Genomic DNA, 15,983 nt, shown 5'->3' with positions numbered 1-15,983 from the left:
ATCCCACGAGTTACAATTGTTACCAGAGTCTAAAAGGAGTTTTTTTATGGATTTTGCACACAGCTGTCAATTGTAAATGACAGTGCAGACTTTTTTGCATGAGTGGTACAAATAGTCACACGACCAGAGCTATTTAATTCCACTGTGCTCCTGGATAGATTATCTGTCAGAACTCCATAAAAAGAAGCGAATAAATCCTGTCATAATACACTTACAACTACCATATTTTGTACATAATTTGAATTGAGTTGTGTTCATTTTCTGTTGTTCAACTCAATTGGTGGGGTAGGTTTTGTGTGGATGACTGCCACTCACTGGATGTGTTTTGTTTTGGGACCATTCTGAGAAAATTCTAGAGACTGTTGTGTGTGAAAATCCCAAGAGATCAGCAGTTACAGAAATACTCAAACCAGCCCGTCTGGCACCAACCATCACCCAAGCGATTATCTAATCAGCCAATCGTGTGGCAGAAATGCAGTGCATAAAATCATGCAGATACGGGTCAGGAGCTTCACTTAATGTTCACATCAACCATCAGAATGGGGAAAAAATGTGAACTCAGTGATTTGGACTGTGGCATGATTGTTGGTGCCAGATGGGCTGATTTGAGTATTTCTGTAACTGCTGATCTCCTGGGATTTTTACACACAACAGTCTCTAGAATTTACTCTGAATGGTGCCAAAACATAAAGCATCCAGTGAGCGGCAGTTCTGTGGATGGAAATTGTTGATGAAAGAGGTCAACAGAGAATGGCCAGACTGGTTCAAACTGACAAAGTCTACGGTAACTCAGATAACCACACTGTACAATCATGGTGAGAAGAATATCATCTCCGAATGCTATTCTGAGATGCGGTTTGACGCTGTTTTGGCAGCACAAGGGGGACCTACACAATATTAGGCAGGTGGTTTTAATGTTATGGCTGATCGGTGTATAGCATATACAGTATATATTAAAGCAATATCACACAAGCAAAACTGCTCTCGGTTCTGTATAACATGGCTGCAATTCAGCCATAGGCACGGGGCCAGTGACTTATAGCTTAAAAACAGTGATGTAGCGTTTTGTTGCACTAGAGAAAGATTTTGTTAAATAAGTGATGTTGCTACTCTAAGCTGCTTACTTGTTAACAATTTTGAGAATAATCACAGCTACAATGATCCTTGCACGCGTACAATGCTGCAGGGATTATATTATCACCATCGACTCATTAATGCTCCCCTTTAAGGACTGACAGTTTAAATTTGTTGTGCTTCTGTATAGCAGTTTTCCACCTGTAGGTCTGCCAACACTTTACTTATATGACAGGTCCGCAGGGGATATACAGCTTAAAACATAGTTTCTCTTCCGATTCATTGGAAAACGAGACAATTATGCTTTATGGCTGAAGAACAAAGTGTAACTGATTGACATGATTACATGTACAGTGGCAAACACATTTAAGCTGGACTTAAATATGTATCAATGTCACTCCACAAAATTTCAAACCAAGTGGCATTTATTTGAAAGGAAGCTTGCACAAGCACACTTTTCAAGCAAAACATATAAAAAAAAAAAAAAAAAAAAAAATAAAGGTTAGATTTTAAACGATTACAGTTCAAAACTAAGACAAAACTGTTTGGAAAGGATTGTCAAACACAGAGTAACATGTCCATAGTTAGTGTAGTCTTAACATTCTGTATACTCCCCTTGTCCTAAGGATCAAAAATGACCCACCTTCACCAAACCCCTAAAATAAAGCAGCTTAATTGAATTTTAAACCCAGATCTATTTTGCATGAAGAAACAATTTGTCATTCATCATAAACTTTGTGAATATGTGGGTTTTACCTCTTCACAGTGCAGAAAGACTCCATTTAATCAGTGGACACCTCTCGTTTTTATTACAACACACCTGTCATAATTGTTTTCTTTACTAAAGTAGAGGTTTATTATTATTATTATTATTATTATTGCTAAAGGTACTGCATAGGTGTAAACATTAATTGTTTAGCAAGAGATAGCACTTGTATAGCCTAAGAAAGTAGCAGAAATGTGCAGAAAGTAGTTTTGAATCGTTTTAACAATTGTTTCATTTTATTGAAGGGAAACAATAGCAGTCTTGAACTTTTTTGGCAACATAGTGATATATTCTTTTATACTGTACAATGAGGAATTCAACTACAAAATACTAGTCTTCTCCCATTTTTCGAACCATTGCCCCCACCCACAAGGTGTATAAACAGCAACAATAAATAAGAATAAAATAAGATAATAGATACAAAACAAAAACGTGAAGAACATAAATCAATCAACTCTAATTAGCACATGGAGGACAGTATGCAAGTGTGTGTGTATGGACTTTGCAGATGTATTTCTCACATGTGCAGCACATAGTATTTGTTTTACAGTCTTTCTTTGAGGGGCAGAATTGGCATCTCCTCCTCTTGCCTGCCCCAGCTGCAGCCTCAGGTGGATCAGGACAAGATTCAGCCCCCTGAACAGCTTTCACAAGTGCTGCAGAGGCTGCTGTGCGGGGGTGGTGCTCCCTTCTTTGAATGTGTGGGGTCACAAGTACCTTTCCCAGCTGCTCCAGGAACACCCTCCTCCTGTTCCACTTATCAGGCATCCAGGTAGGGTTGATCTTGTTCCATATCACGAAGGCATTGTATGAGGACACATCAATGATGTTATGGAAGATGACCAGGGGCCAGCGGGTAGTCATCCTCCTGCAGCTGTAAGTTCCAATCACCTTGTCCAGGTTGTCCACACCTCCTTTGTTGTGATTGTAGTCCAGGATGATGGCTGGCTTCCTGTCCTCACGATCACTGATCTCAGCCATTTTGTGCAGTGTGCTCAGGAGGACCACATTCTTGTTCCTCTTTGGAAAGTAAGAAACTAGATTGGTGGTGGGGGTGAAGACAAACTTTGATGAGAAGGCCTCTCTCCCCCTTGTTGCGAGGAGTGCAGGGGGGAGTTCAGGCTTGTTCTTTCTAACTGTGCCAACCATGGTGATCTTCCTCTTCAGGAGCTGCTGGCTGAGTTCATAAGAGGTGAAGAAATTGTCACACATGACATTGTGCCCCCTCAGTCCATCTGTCACATCAATCACAACCCGCATCCACTGGTTCTTCTCCGGGCCTCCACTGGTCGCCTTCCCTGTGTAGACTTTCATCTTCCAAGCATAGCTGGATTGTGCATCACAGGCCACCCATATCTTGATGCCATACTTTGCTGGCTTGCTGGGCATATATTGCCGGAAAGGACAGCGACCTTTTGACAAAAGAGATTACTATCAGTAATTAGTATCAGTGTCACAGAAAACAATCACATAAATCAATGATATTACAGCAATACATAATAAAATAAACAGTGAAAATCACTTACATTACAGATATGAAAATAAAAATGTACCTCTGAATGGAACCAGTTGCTCATCCACTGTTACTTCAGGCCCAGGGTTGTAGAGGTATGGCAGACGCTCCACCCACTTCTCCCAGACCTCTCTTATGGCCGCCAGTTTGTCTCTCACACGTCTTGAAGGTCTTGACTCACGGTTATCAAATTGTAGTATTCTTGAGAAAGTGTGAAAGACTTTCAGTGGCATTGTGGCACGGAAAATCGCCCTTCGACTCTCTGCATCCAAGAGACTACATGTAGCCTTGCCTCAGGACCTATACACACCCGCTAAGATTAGCAGCCCTATGTGGGCATGCAGGTCAATCTCATCCATCCTTTTCCAGTTGTCTCCATATTTATGGAAACCCTCCAAATTTGTCATCTCTAGGATTATTTTTTCAATGGCTGGTGTGATGAACATGTAGAATGTTGAGGCAATGTCCTGGGCATGTGCAACTGCATGTCTTGTGGGCCCTGGGGTCATCCTTATGACATTTTGTGCTGCCATCCTGCCCTGATTGTCATATGGTGACAAGGACCATGTTATTTTGCTGTTCTTTGATAAAAATGTCTCTCTTTCAGCTTGGGGGATTTCTTCTTCATCTGAAGATGATGCATCGTGCTCTGGGTTGTATTCTTCCCCATCTTCTTCTTCAGATACCTCCTCCTCTTTTAAATCATTGTTCTCTTGTTCCTCCTGGACATCTGAAAAAATCAGATCTACCACCTGTTGGGCACTGAAATGTGCACTCATGGCTTTAGCAAAGAGAGAACTGGGAGTACTATCATTTGCAGCACCTTTATAGCCTCTGACTGCATTCCCCATTAGTAAACAATGCTTTCAAGAAATGTTTATTTTGTCTGAAATTTAGTTTATTTTGTCTGAAATTGTTTTTATTTTGTCTGTGAACTTGAGTCATGTGTGGGGTCGTGGAGGGGAGATGCTGCACATGCACAAGAACGTTTTAGTTTTGTGTGAGTTCAATCAGTAGCACACATAATCTCAATTTCTCATTGTGTAAGTCTTCGTGGTTTTTGTGGTGTGTAAATGATTTTATAACTGCTGGGTCAAAAATGACCCTAAGACAATCTTTGTACCCTGGTGGTGTACAGCTTTCATGGAAATATGAACAAAGGCAATGTTTCACTTTTTCTAATGTTGGGGTCACTCTAATCAAGTCATCAAATTTCAAGTTGAAAAAAAAATCATTTAGCTGGTTTTCTCTGCTGGAAAACATAGTGGCGGGTCATTTTTGACCCTTAAGACAACACAAGGGTTCAGGAAAACCTAAATGACTTTCTTTCTTCTCCAGAACCAATGTAGAAATATCTTAAATGATGTCCCATTCACTGATTTCAATACAGTGAGTATTGGTAGTGACTCAAAAGTAGTACATGCTACTCGTTCGTCATATTCCAAGTCTTCTAAAGTCATATGAGAAGTTTCCTTGAGAGAGTTTTTTTTTTTTATAGAAACAACCCCAAATGTAAGTTATTTTACAATTATAAGCTTGATTTCTGTCATAACTCTCCTTTGCTATGGCTCTCTGAAATCAAGGACTCACTGTTTACGCTTATGTGATGTTTAAAGTGAGCCATTGTGAATCAGCTTCTCTCATGCATTCATTTTCACTGCGAAATAACTTATACAGTGCATCCGGAAAGTATTCACAGCGCTTCACTTTTTCCACATTTTGTTATGTTACAGCCTTATTCCAAAATGGATTAAATTCATTATTTTCCTCAAAATTCTACAAACAATACCCCATAATGACAACGTGAAAGAAGTTTGTTTGAAATCTTTGCAAATTTATTAAAAATAAAAAACAAAAATCACATGTACATAAGTATTCACAGCCTTTGCTCAATACTTTGTTGAAGCACCTTTGGCACCAATTACAGCCTCAAGTCTTTTTGAGTATGATGCTACAAGCTTGGCACACCTATTTTTGGGCAGTTTCTCCCATTCTTCTTTGCAGGACCTCTCAAGCTCCATCAGGTTGGATGGGGAGCGTCGGTGCACAGCCATTTTCAGATCTCTCCAGAGATGTTCAATCGGGTTCAAGTCTGGGCTCTGGCTGGGCCACTCAAGGACATTCACAGAGTTGTCCTGGAGCCACTCCTTTGTTATCTTGGCTGTGTGCTTAGGGTCGTTGCCCTGTTGGAAGATGAACCTTCGCCCCAGTCTGAGGTCCAGAGTGCTCTGGAGCAGGTTTTCATCAAGGATGTCTCTGTACATTGCTGCATTCATCTTTCCCTCGATCCTGACTAGTCTCCCAGTTCCTGCCGCTGAAAAACATCCCCACAGCATGATGCTGCCACCACCATGCTTCACTTTAGGGATGGTATTGGCCAGGTGATGAGCGGTGCCTGGTTTCCTCCTGACATGACGCTTGCCATTCAGGCCAAAGAGTTCAATCTTTGTTTCTCATGGTCTGAGAGTCCTTCAGGTGCCTTTTGGCAAACTCCAGGCGGGCTGTCATGTGCCTTTTACTGAAGAGTGGCTTCCGTCTGGCCACTCTACATACAGGTCTGATTGGTGGAGTGCTGCAGAGATGGTTGTTCTTCTGGAAGGTTCTCCTTTCTCCACAGAGAAATGCTGGAGCTCTGTCAGAGTGACCATCGGGTTCTTGGTCACCTCCCTGACTAAGGCCCATCTCCCCCGATTGCTCAGTTTGGCTGGGCAGCCAGCTCTAGGAAGAGTCCTGGTGGTTCAAAACTTCTTCCGTTTACGGATGATGGAGGCCACTGTGCTCATTGGGACCTTCAATGCTGCAGACATTTTTCTGTACCCTTCCCCAGATCTGTGCCTCCATACAATCCTGTCTCGGAGGTCTACAGACAATTCCTTGGACTTCATGGCTTGGTTTGTGCTCTGACATGCACTGTTAACTGTGAAACCTTATATAGACAGGTGTGTGCCTTTCCAAATCATGTCCAATCAACTGAATTTACCACAGGTGGACTCCAAGCAAGTTGTAGAAACATCTCAAGGGTGATCAGTGGAAACAGGATGCACTTGAGCTCAATTTTGAGTGTCATGGCAAAGGCTGTGAATACTTACGTACGTGATTTTATTTTATTTTTTATTTATTTTTTAATAAATTTGCAAAGATTTCAAACAAACTTCTTTCACGTTGTCATTATGGGGTATTGTTTGTAGAAGTTTGAGGAAAATAATGAATTTAATCCATTTTGGAATAAGGCTGTAACATAAAATGTGGAAAAAGTGCTGTGAATACTTTCTGGATGCACTGTATTTCCTATATCATTTGCCCTCAGAAGACTTAGCATATGATGCACAAAGTGCATGGACTACTTTTATGACATTTTTGGTTACTTTTTAAGCTTTAAAGTGAGTTACTGTTCACTGCTTTTGTATAAAAATCAGAGAACGACATATCCTTTAAAATTATTGTGTTCAGCAGATAAAATAATTCATTTTGAAATTCTTTCTCATTCCCAGCTTAATATGCAGTCAACTTTAAGTAACTAAGATTTTTAGGTTGATTTCACTTAAAAGTGGAACACTGTGGCACTATTAAAATGGTGTGAGTTAGGGGTGGGGCTATCTGTTTGTACAAGCAATGGAAGATGGGGAATGTTCTGGAATCTGTTTGCACTGATTATGAATCACAAAAAAGTGATTGTTTTTGCAATTCCGTTTGGTGATGCTAGTGGTACACTTCAGCTTTAAATGTAATGTACAAATGCTTTTTGGGGCCACTGTGCTAAATTATAAAAATATTTATTTTCAAAAAGATTTTACGTGCGAAAACTTAAGCCTTTGTGGGGCTATGGGGAAATAAATACATTTGCAAAATAAATGCAAAATAAAAGATTTAATGGTGAAAGAACTACATATTATGGAGAACACTTAAAATGTATGTAATAGTTTTGTTAGTGCACAGCATGCAAATCAACAAATAAAATATAATAATACAATAACTCTCCATGGACACTGTTTTCTCCATTCTTAGTCCACCAATGCTTGGCACCAGAGGGGTCCCTCTTCTCAAGGCACTTGCCAAAACAGCCTGGCAATTCAGTGTAATATTGTATTCTATGCCAACCACTCAAATCCTTTTCAGTCTACATCTTTAATTCCAGTGCAAAGAGTCAATTCCTTTCTCCCTTCCTGTCTGTGGCTTAAACTAGGTTCTTTGTGGATGACTACTGGCAGATATGAATGTCTAAACTGGGTTATGTTTTCATGGTAGCACACTGTGGAATGTGCCACTCTAGAATGCAGATTTAACATGGGCAGATCTTTTCTTTTTTTCTTTCTTTTTTTTTTTAAGAATTTGTAGACACGCTCTTTATGACGACTTGTTCACTGCGTTTCTTAAAGGAATACTTCGTAAAAGCAATAGGTCAATTAAGGCATACAGATGTCCTTCAACTTTTGTGTTATATTTCAAGTTTTCTTAAACCATGGTAACCATTGCAAATTAAATCAATGGTAGAAGGCATTTTCAATGAATAAGGACATAGATTTCTGTCTTTTCATCACACAAAGCTATTGCTTGGCTTCAGAAGACTTTGAATATATTGCACACAAGTCATATAAAGAACTTTGATGGAGCTTTTGGCATAGAGCTCGTTGTATCTATATATTGTATGAAAGAAAGACATTCAAAAGTCCTTCATTTGTGTTCCATAGAAGAAAGTGAGTTATACAGGTCAGGAACAATGATGACAGAATTTTCATTGTTTGCCATCTTAAAATCTTCTCAAGCTACAAACAACATTCATGCTACCTTAACATTAGTGTAACACCCTTCACCATTTCATGTGTATTTACATTTCACATGAAATATTATGACATGAAAAGAAACACCTCAGTGCTTGTCTTTGCATGTGACTTTGGTTGAGATTTCTAAAGGCTTGTAATTACAGCATAAGTTTTTAGGCGTGAACGATCTAGCCCTTGACTCTTCTTTCAAATCAGTCACAGCTCAGTATGACTATGACCTGCTACAGGGTTTCAGTGACTACAGATGGCTCCATTCAGTGTTCTTAACCACAACAGGAAGAGCGCTAACTATAAACCACTTCCTGTCAAATGGGGAGCAATGGTATGTAGCCTTGTGTTTATGAGTAACAGCAACAAGACAGTTACTGCTGAAACTCAGACTTAATCAGACTGATGCTACAGTACCGCGTTGACTTAAAGGGATAGTTCACCAAAAATTAAAATTCTATCATGCTTTTTCACCCTCCTGGCATCCCAGATGTGTGACATTCTTTCTTCAGCAGAACACAAATGAAGATTTTTAGAAGAATTTCTCAGCTCTGTAGGTCCTCAAGTGAATGGGTGCCAAAATATTGAAGCTCCAAAATCCACATAAAGGGAGCATAAAAGTACTCCATATGACTCCAGTGGTTAAATCCATGTGTTCAGACATGACATGATAGGTGTGGGTGAGAAACCAATCAATATTTAAGTAATTTTTGTAATAAATTCTCCTCCCTGCCCGGTAGGGGGTGTATGCACGAAGAATGTGTATCATCAAGAACAGGAGGAGAAAATGAAAGTGAACAAAAAAAGTACTTAAATATTTATTTATTTATTTCACCTTTACCTAACATATTGCTTCAGAAGATATGGATTTAAACACCAGAGTTGTCTGGTGTACTTTTATGTCGCCTTATATGGATTTTGGAGCTTCAAAATTTTGACACCCATTCACTTGCATTGTATAGACCTACAGAGCTGAAATATTCTTCTACAAATCTTTGTGTTCAGCAGATGAAAGAAAGTCAAACACATCTGGGATGGCATGAGGGTGAGGAAATTATGAGAGAATTTTCATTTTTGGGTGAACTAACTCTTTAATCAATAGCAGTAAAGATGTGCCAAGATGCTAAATAAATAAATTCAGCTTTTTATAACACTTTTTAAACATGATTGTAACAAAATTGTGACCTGAAAAAGTCAGCAAAAACCAGGCTGATCTCACTATGAATTTTGCAACAGTACTGTAGGTTGAAAGTTCTTCAGCTGAAATTAGTCTTTGCTTACCAAAACTATTTTTTCTTACCGAAAGTATTTTTAAGATGTAAATTGTTAATTTATTGTTATTATATTCTCACTTTAGGAAAATATAAACATGGTCATTTCAGACTTTTACATTTTCAAAATTTTCTCTCAGGGGTTACCCCTGAACCTCCATAAAGTAACTTATATTTTCTCATTCAAAAGTACTCCTATGTCAAATACATAAGTATCTGAATGTTAAATAAATAAATAAATAAATAAATAAATAAATAAAAGAATAAAAAAAGAATACAAAACTGGACTGCTGTCACCCAGCTGGAAAACAAATGTTGATTGTTAATCTTGTAATATTAATATCCAAGTGCCCTCAACTAATGAACTCTATGAAATTTATTAGCCTAATCTTTTGGTAGAAAAGATCCCTCACACCCCACTGCTCTGGCGTTGTCTCTGTGCCAGTGTCCTCATCTCTGCTAGACTATTTTGACTGTTTTTTGTTTTTTTTACAAAGTACAGTTGCTGCCAACGTGGAAAGTTATAACAACTATTCCAAAAAAACAGAAAAAAAAAAACAAAAAAAACATTTCAAAGCCATACTGACTACTGATACCATCCAATTTATTATTTTCCCGGACTTTTGCTAGGAAGGAAATGTAGAGACCGGACCTCTTGAAACTTTAATTGAATACTCCTGATGCACAGTATAAACTATCAGTTCAAATGATGACATTTCACACTGCTAGACTAAGTAGAGAAAAAGAGAAAAATCTAACTCAGACATACTCACACTTTACAATAAGAGTCTTGCAAAATGGTTGCCACAGCAACGTGTCAATCAAACAGGCCTTTGGGTGAGTTTGTAGTACGTTGCTGGGTGGGTCTATACTCTGCCTAGGGTTACACCCTTTAACCAGAGTGAGTTAGAACTGAAAGTATCCCTACCCAAATTAGCAGACATACTTCTTGTTTTTGCATTATATTATATGGCCCTTTCTGCAGTGTGTACAGTGTTATTGGCTGTGTCTGAAACCAAAGGTAGCTGTCTTGTTAGTCAATGACTGAACAGACAGCGTTCGTGTACGAAGGTACCTCCAGAAACTGGTTTCGGACATGCTATTGAGGCAGCATAATGTCACATCGTTGCTAGGATACCAGCAACTGATAATCGCCACCTGGTGTCCACTAAAGGTAACGCGTCTGCTTCATTGTGGTTCGGTTGGACTGAATGGTCTAATAATCTAGAACAAAATCAGGAGTTTTGGCGATAACCAAGTGTATATTTAATAACTACAATACTACTTTCTCGCTAGAAATGGAAAAGTTGGAAAAAGTGAATAAAAACATACATGTATACACAAATTGGCTATCAACTGCCTCTTCGGCCACCATTTTTTTCTTCGGCTCAACTGCTGTGGATCTGCGCGCACAGGATTGTGGGATTTGATAGGCAGCGAAGGATACGTCTATGCTGCCTTCAAAAAAGGATCAGATGAAGGTATCTCAGTAGACAGGATGTAACATGAACATAGGATTCGGAAGTGCCTTGGTCCCTTCCTACCTCCGTATACAGCCTCTGGAGGCAGCATTTTCCTGGTTTCAGGCGCAGCCATCGTCCAGCCACCAATGCACCCCAATTTCCCCATATGGGATCAATAAATAAATAAAAGAAATATAAATGTAAAAATAACCCGATCTCATGACAAGATTTATAACGTCATAATAGTATAAAATGAAAAAAATTTCTTAAGTTCATCGCTGAAAAGGTTTGCTCGCAGACTTAGCACTAAAAACTTGGCACAAAAAAAAAAGACGACGTTAATCTGTCTTGAATACTACTATTCTGATGCTAGTGAAACTTTGTAATACAGCACTTTTCGTACCACTGTCTCCTTAAGATGATTCGCTTATAAAGTATTCCTCTTTTGTAAGTCGCTTTGGATACAAGTGTCTGCCAAATCAATAAATGTAAACAGCACATGCAGCCTCATGAAGAGACACAGAGTGGCTGCATCACACTTTTCTTTGAGCATAATATTACACTATTGAGCGCTAAGTCGTTTTTTATTTGGTTTTTTTCAAAGAGGAGAAAGCGCATGCACTCGCATGGTTGCCAGATTGCATAAATTAAGTATGACATAAGGCAAAATATTTCCAATTTGTGCATGTATAAATCTCTGATTGGGGTGTTGCATCTATTATCTGGCGACCCTGAGCATAATAAAAGCTTGTGTATGCGCGATAGGTTCCAAAGCCAGATAAATGAAAGATCTAAAAAAACGTTCATGATAAATTGGCCCGTGGGCAGTAGTTTGCCCAGGTCTGCAATTAAGGGTGCTCTAAGGTTTTTTGATGGTACTTAGCACCCTCAAGCACCCCCGCAGAACCGGGCCTGGTTTTAACCCCTAAGCTAAGGCTAAACCTAACCAGAAAGTGTAACCACCTCACCAAACCCTAAACCTAACCATAATTTTAACAGGGATATAACTTTGGAGATTGGAACAAGAAGAGGGAAGCAGTTACTGACACTGACATCAGTCATTTGTATTGCTTTAAGATACTGAATGAGTAATCAAAATGGTTTGCTGATGCTTCCTGTCTTAAATAAAGTGTTAGATAGTAGGCTAGATAAAATTTGACATCTGTATTGTATCAGATCATATTGAAATCCTCTTTGTTGATTGGACCCTATGGGAATAAAAGTCGTACCCTTTCAGATGAGCCAAGTCGTACAATATCTTACGATTCCATCATAATGAGTGAAAATTATGCATCCATGCTCTGACTGTTTGTTGCAGTGAAAGCCCAGTTTTAAAAAGGTCAACTTGCTAGGAAAGGCTAATGTGAATCAGGTTGAGTAATCATCAATGGGGGGAGGGAACAATCCTGTATAATGAAGAATCTGTGTCCACTCCCACTCGCACAGATCCATCAATGAATCACCTGGGAGGCACCTCATTGGTTGCGTAATCCATTCGTCATGTCTGAACAGTGAAACAACAATATTCCACTTTGCCATTCGTCTACTTTCCTTCTGCCTACTTTCCGCTCAAGGATTCCAGCTAAAGAATCCCAAACATTCCCATAGGAATGCTTCCTCCAGCCAACATTCCTGCAGCTGCCGAACATAGGCCAAGAGAGAAATTGAGAGAGGAAGAAAAAAATTATTAAAGGAATAGTTCATCCAAAAATGAAAATTCTGTCATTTTTTACTCACCACCATGATACCTTCATACAAATGAAGAATTTTTAAAGAATCTTTACACAGCTCTTTTCCATACTCAGTTTGGAACGGTTCATAGTCAGGGGCGCTTTAATGCACAAGCTTAAATGGACTGAAGCCTAAGGGTCCACAACTCCCAGGTAGGCCCCATTCGCGGCATCCGCCACCCTATTCTTCACAGTCAACATTCGCGGGAGGAGCGCATCTAAACGAGTTCAGCGGGAGATGCTGATATAAACATGGAGGCATCTGTCCAGTTAGCTTTCTTGTGTTCTGTCTGTGCCATTTTTAATTGTCAGTCTATGTACGTATGGACCTTTCTGGAGCATCTCACTGGTATTCAGCATCATAAACTCCAAATATTTAGCTGTTAAAAGTAGTTAAAACTTTGAAAACCAAGTCCTGTGATTAGACCTGCATTTTGTTGTGCTTCATTCGGCTGTTAAGAATGCGTCCTCCTGTGTTACTGGCTCATTCTCTGGCTGCGCTGCTTTTGAGGTTTGAGGTGCACTGACTGCCTCCTGCTGGCTTGCCTTGTAATAACACAAAGTCATATGTACTTCAAGCTTGAATAGCTCGGATGGTAAGAAAACGTGCTTTTATTGTGGAATTTACATATAGGCCATGGAGCAAGATTAATTGCTTTCTTTTTTTTTTTTTAATTTTATTTTTCACATAATCACACTGAATTAACATGTTAAATCGACGGCCCTGGCAAGAACCAATGGGTTTTGTCGTAAATGACGTCAAACCTGGTGCAATCTGTCAATGCACCATTTACAATTACAATGCGATTACAACTGAGATTTCACAGCTTCAGTAGAGGATTATCAATTTTGATTTATTATGATTTTTGACAAATTTTGGTCTGTTCTTCACACAAAGCTATCTTATGACTTAAGAAGATTTGGCATATAGCACGAGTCATATGGACTACTTTTATGGTGTATTTTGTTTTTTGTTTTTTTTGGAAACAAGGAAGAGTAAATAATGACCAAATGTGAAACATTTTGGGGTGAACTATTCCTTTAAATGTAATAAAGGTAACTGGGTTTATAATGTGACCAAAACCATACACATTAGGTAACAATGGTTATTAATACAGAGATAAAGCAATTCCAGCTTCATTTATAATTCATGGTAACAGTTTGATTTTCGAATAACAGATAAGCAGAAAAGATTATATCCCTTTTCTTTTGAGGGTTGGAGGGTGGTGTCAAAGAGACGTTTATTACATTTGAGAGACTTTTTTGAGAGTTTATGTCGTCATTGCTAATATTGATCCTAAATTCTGGCCTTTGACCTTTCCCTCTTCCCCCTGTGTTTCTCTCCCACAGCTCCCTTTTCCATCACCACTGTTATCTGAGAACATCTGTAACTAAAGTTCACTAGGGTCAGAGTACTCAATGTAAACACCACACAGAGCCACTAACAAATCTCTGCATTCAGTACACATTCATCTGTGGTACATTTTCATTTCTGTTAAATTAATAAGACTTACGAGAGTATATCAGTGTGCTTATTTCTGTCAAATGATAGAAGTTTGGTATCACCTACACACTAAAACTGGCCATCCGACCATATTCAGCTTGTGGATCCTGGAGGTGACAAAGAACCCAATGGCCACAGAGTTTCAGAGTTCTTGCACAGTCAAGAACCTGCCAAATACAACTGATCTCTGTAATATCAGTCAGGTCTTTGTTGTAGAATGGACAGAAGCAAGTTCTGAGGTTAAAGCATAACTAAACTTAAATCTGGGACGTTTTTGTGCAAATAGGCCCACCAATGGTAGAAGTAAATGTTTTACGTGGCATTATGTCAATGAATAACTAATATCTGTTCATTCTAGGAAAATAAAATCCTTCAACTTCAACATTTTGGTATTTTCAAATTACAGAGCAAATACTGTTTTATATGCATACATAGAAACCATATATGATATGATAGTTATGTTAATTATTGTAGTTACAAAACCTGTCCAACCGAAACTAGCATTCAGCAGCCTAGTCAAGCTATGCAAACGAGCATCATAGTGAGATTGCTTGATAAGGTCAAGCTAGGGAAATGCATACTACTCAAATATTTATCAAGTCTGGAGCTTGTTAAAAATATAGCAAGACCAGTGTAATATTCCATATGGAATGAAATCAGGCTTTATCAATAATAATTACTAATTTGTGGAGGTTTTTCAGTTGGTAAACAATAAAGCGGGGAGGGGGGGGGGGTTGACATTGACAGAGGGACCCAAGTCATATCTAGAGAACAGTAAGTATTCACTGAGCAAATGTGTAGCATTTTTTTTTTTTTTCTTCAGAACATTCAGTTTACTTATTATGAGACAGTTAACAGACTCCTATTCCATCCTTCTATCCTGGCACAGGCAAGTCTTTTTTAAATAGACTACAGTTACTATAGTTAGACTGTAGACAAGAGAGATAAGAGAGCTTTTGTTTATTCTCATTAAATGTGGAAAGATCACACTGCATTGAAACTGATGCTAGGTTAGTACAGGGAAGGGGGCCAAACCTGGACAAAGCCACCTGGCCAATTATTGCCACACAATAACAAGGGTCATTGACAAATACAATTGTCTGTGGTGATAAAATGAAAAATCTTTTAAAAAGGTATTTTAAAATGTGTCGAGTTTGTAGGAAATTAATCTTTGTGTCCATGTTGGTTTCATCAAATAAAGTAATAATAATAATAATATTATTATATATATATATATATATATATATATATATATATATATATATATATATATATATATATACACACACACACACACACATGCATACAGTATATATGTATACTGTATATATAATGCATTTTTGAGTCATGAATATCAAGTTTTCTTAGGGTTACAAATGACCTGAACAAAATGCCTTTTCATAACAAATGTCAGAATATAATTTATAAAAATTTTTTACTTCACACACAGTCATGGGGGGCTAAAGGGGTCTTTTCCACCTGACTTTGATTTGGTTGACAAAAGTTTTTCAAATATTAATATTTTATAACAAAATTGTTTCATTGCTTATTTTTTAGGTTATAACAGTAAAATATTAAACTATTAAGGACACCATTTATTTTTATTATTTATTTTTCAAGAATTTCAGGTTTTATCTTTAGACTTTTATCTCTTTTATTTATTATACCACTTGGACATTTTTGACCAACCCTAGAAAAAACAAAAAATCAACATGACTTACCTATAGTAGATGTGTATTCAAGTTTGTTTTTGTTTTGTTTTTTAATAAGATCTGGACAAATATATATATATATATATATATATTAATATATATATATATATATATATATATATATATATATATATATATTTTGTTTTTTTTTTTTTTTTCAGATGCAGATTTGAATCTGTGT

At 38.0% G+C, this 15,983-nt stretch overlaps 1 protein-coding gene and 1 pseudogene across 2 annotated transcripts in view; one reads left to right on the top strand and one right to left on the bottom strand.

Moving 5' to 3' along the window:
- LOC127411220 (60 kDa lysophospholipase-like) overlaps window positions 1-15,983 on the top strand; it is a 164,278-nt gene that overhangs the window by 73,549 nt on the left and 74,746 nt on the right. The window lies entirely within an intron of this gene.
- LOC127411223 (piggyBac transposable element-derived protein 4-like) lies at window positions 1,442-15,306 on the bottom strand (annotated as a pseudogene).

Source organism: Myxocyprinus asiaticus, chromosome 20, assembly GCF_019703515.2.
Source record: "Myxocyprinus asiaticus isolate MX2 ecotype Aquarium Trade chromosome 20, UBuf_Myxa_2, whole genome shotgun sequence".
Lineage (NCBI taxonomy): Eukaryota > Metazoa > Chordata > Actinopteri > Cypriniformes > Catostomidae > Myxocyprinus > Myxocyprinus asiaticus.
The sequence above is the reverse complement of the archived record's forward strand: the minus strand, read 5'-3'. Positions and strand labels throughout refer to the sequence as shown.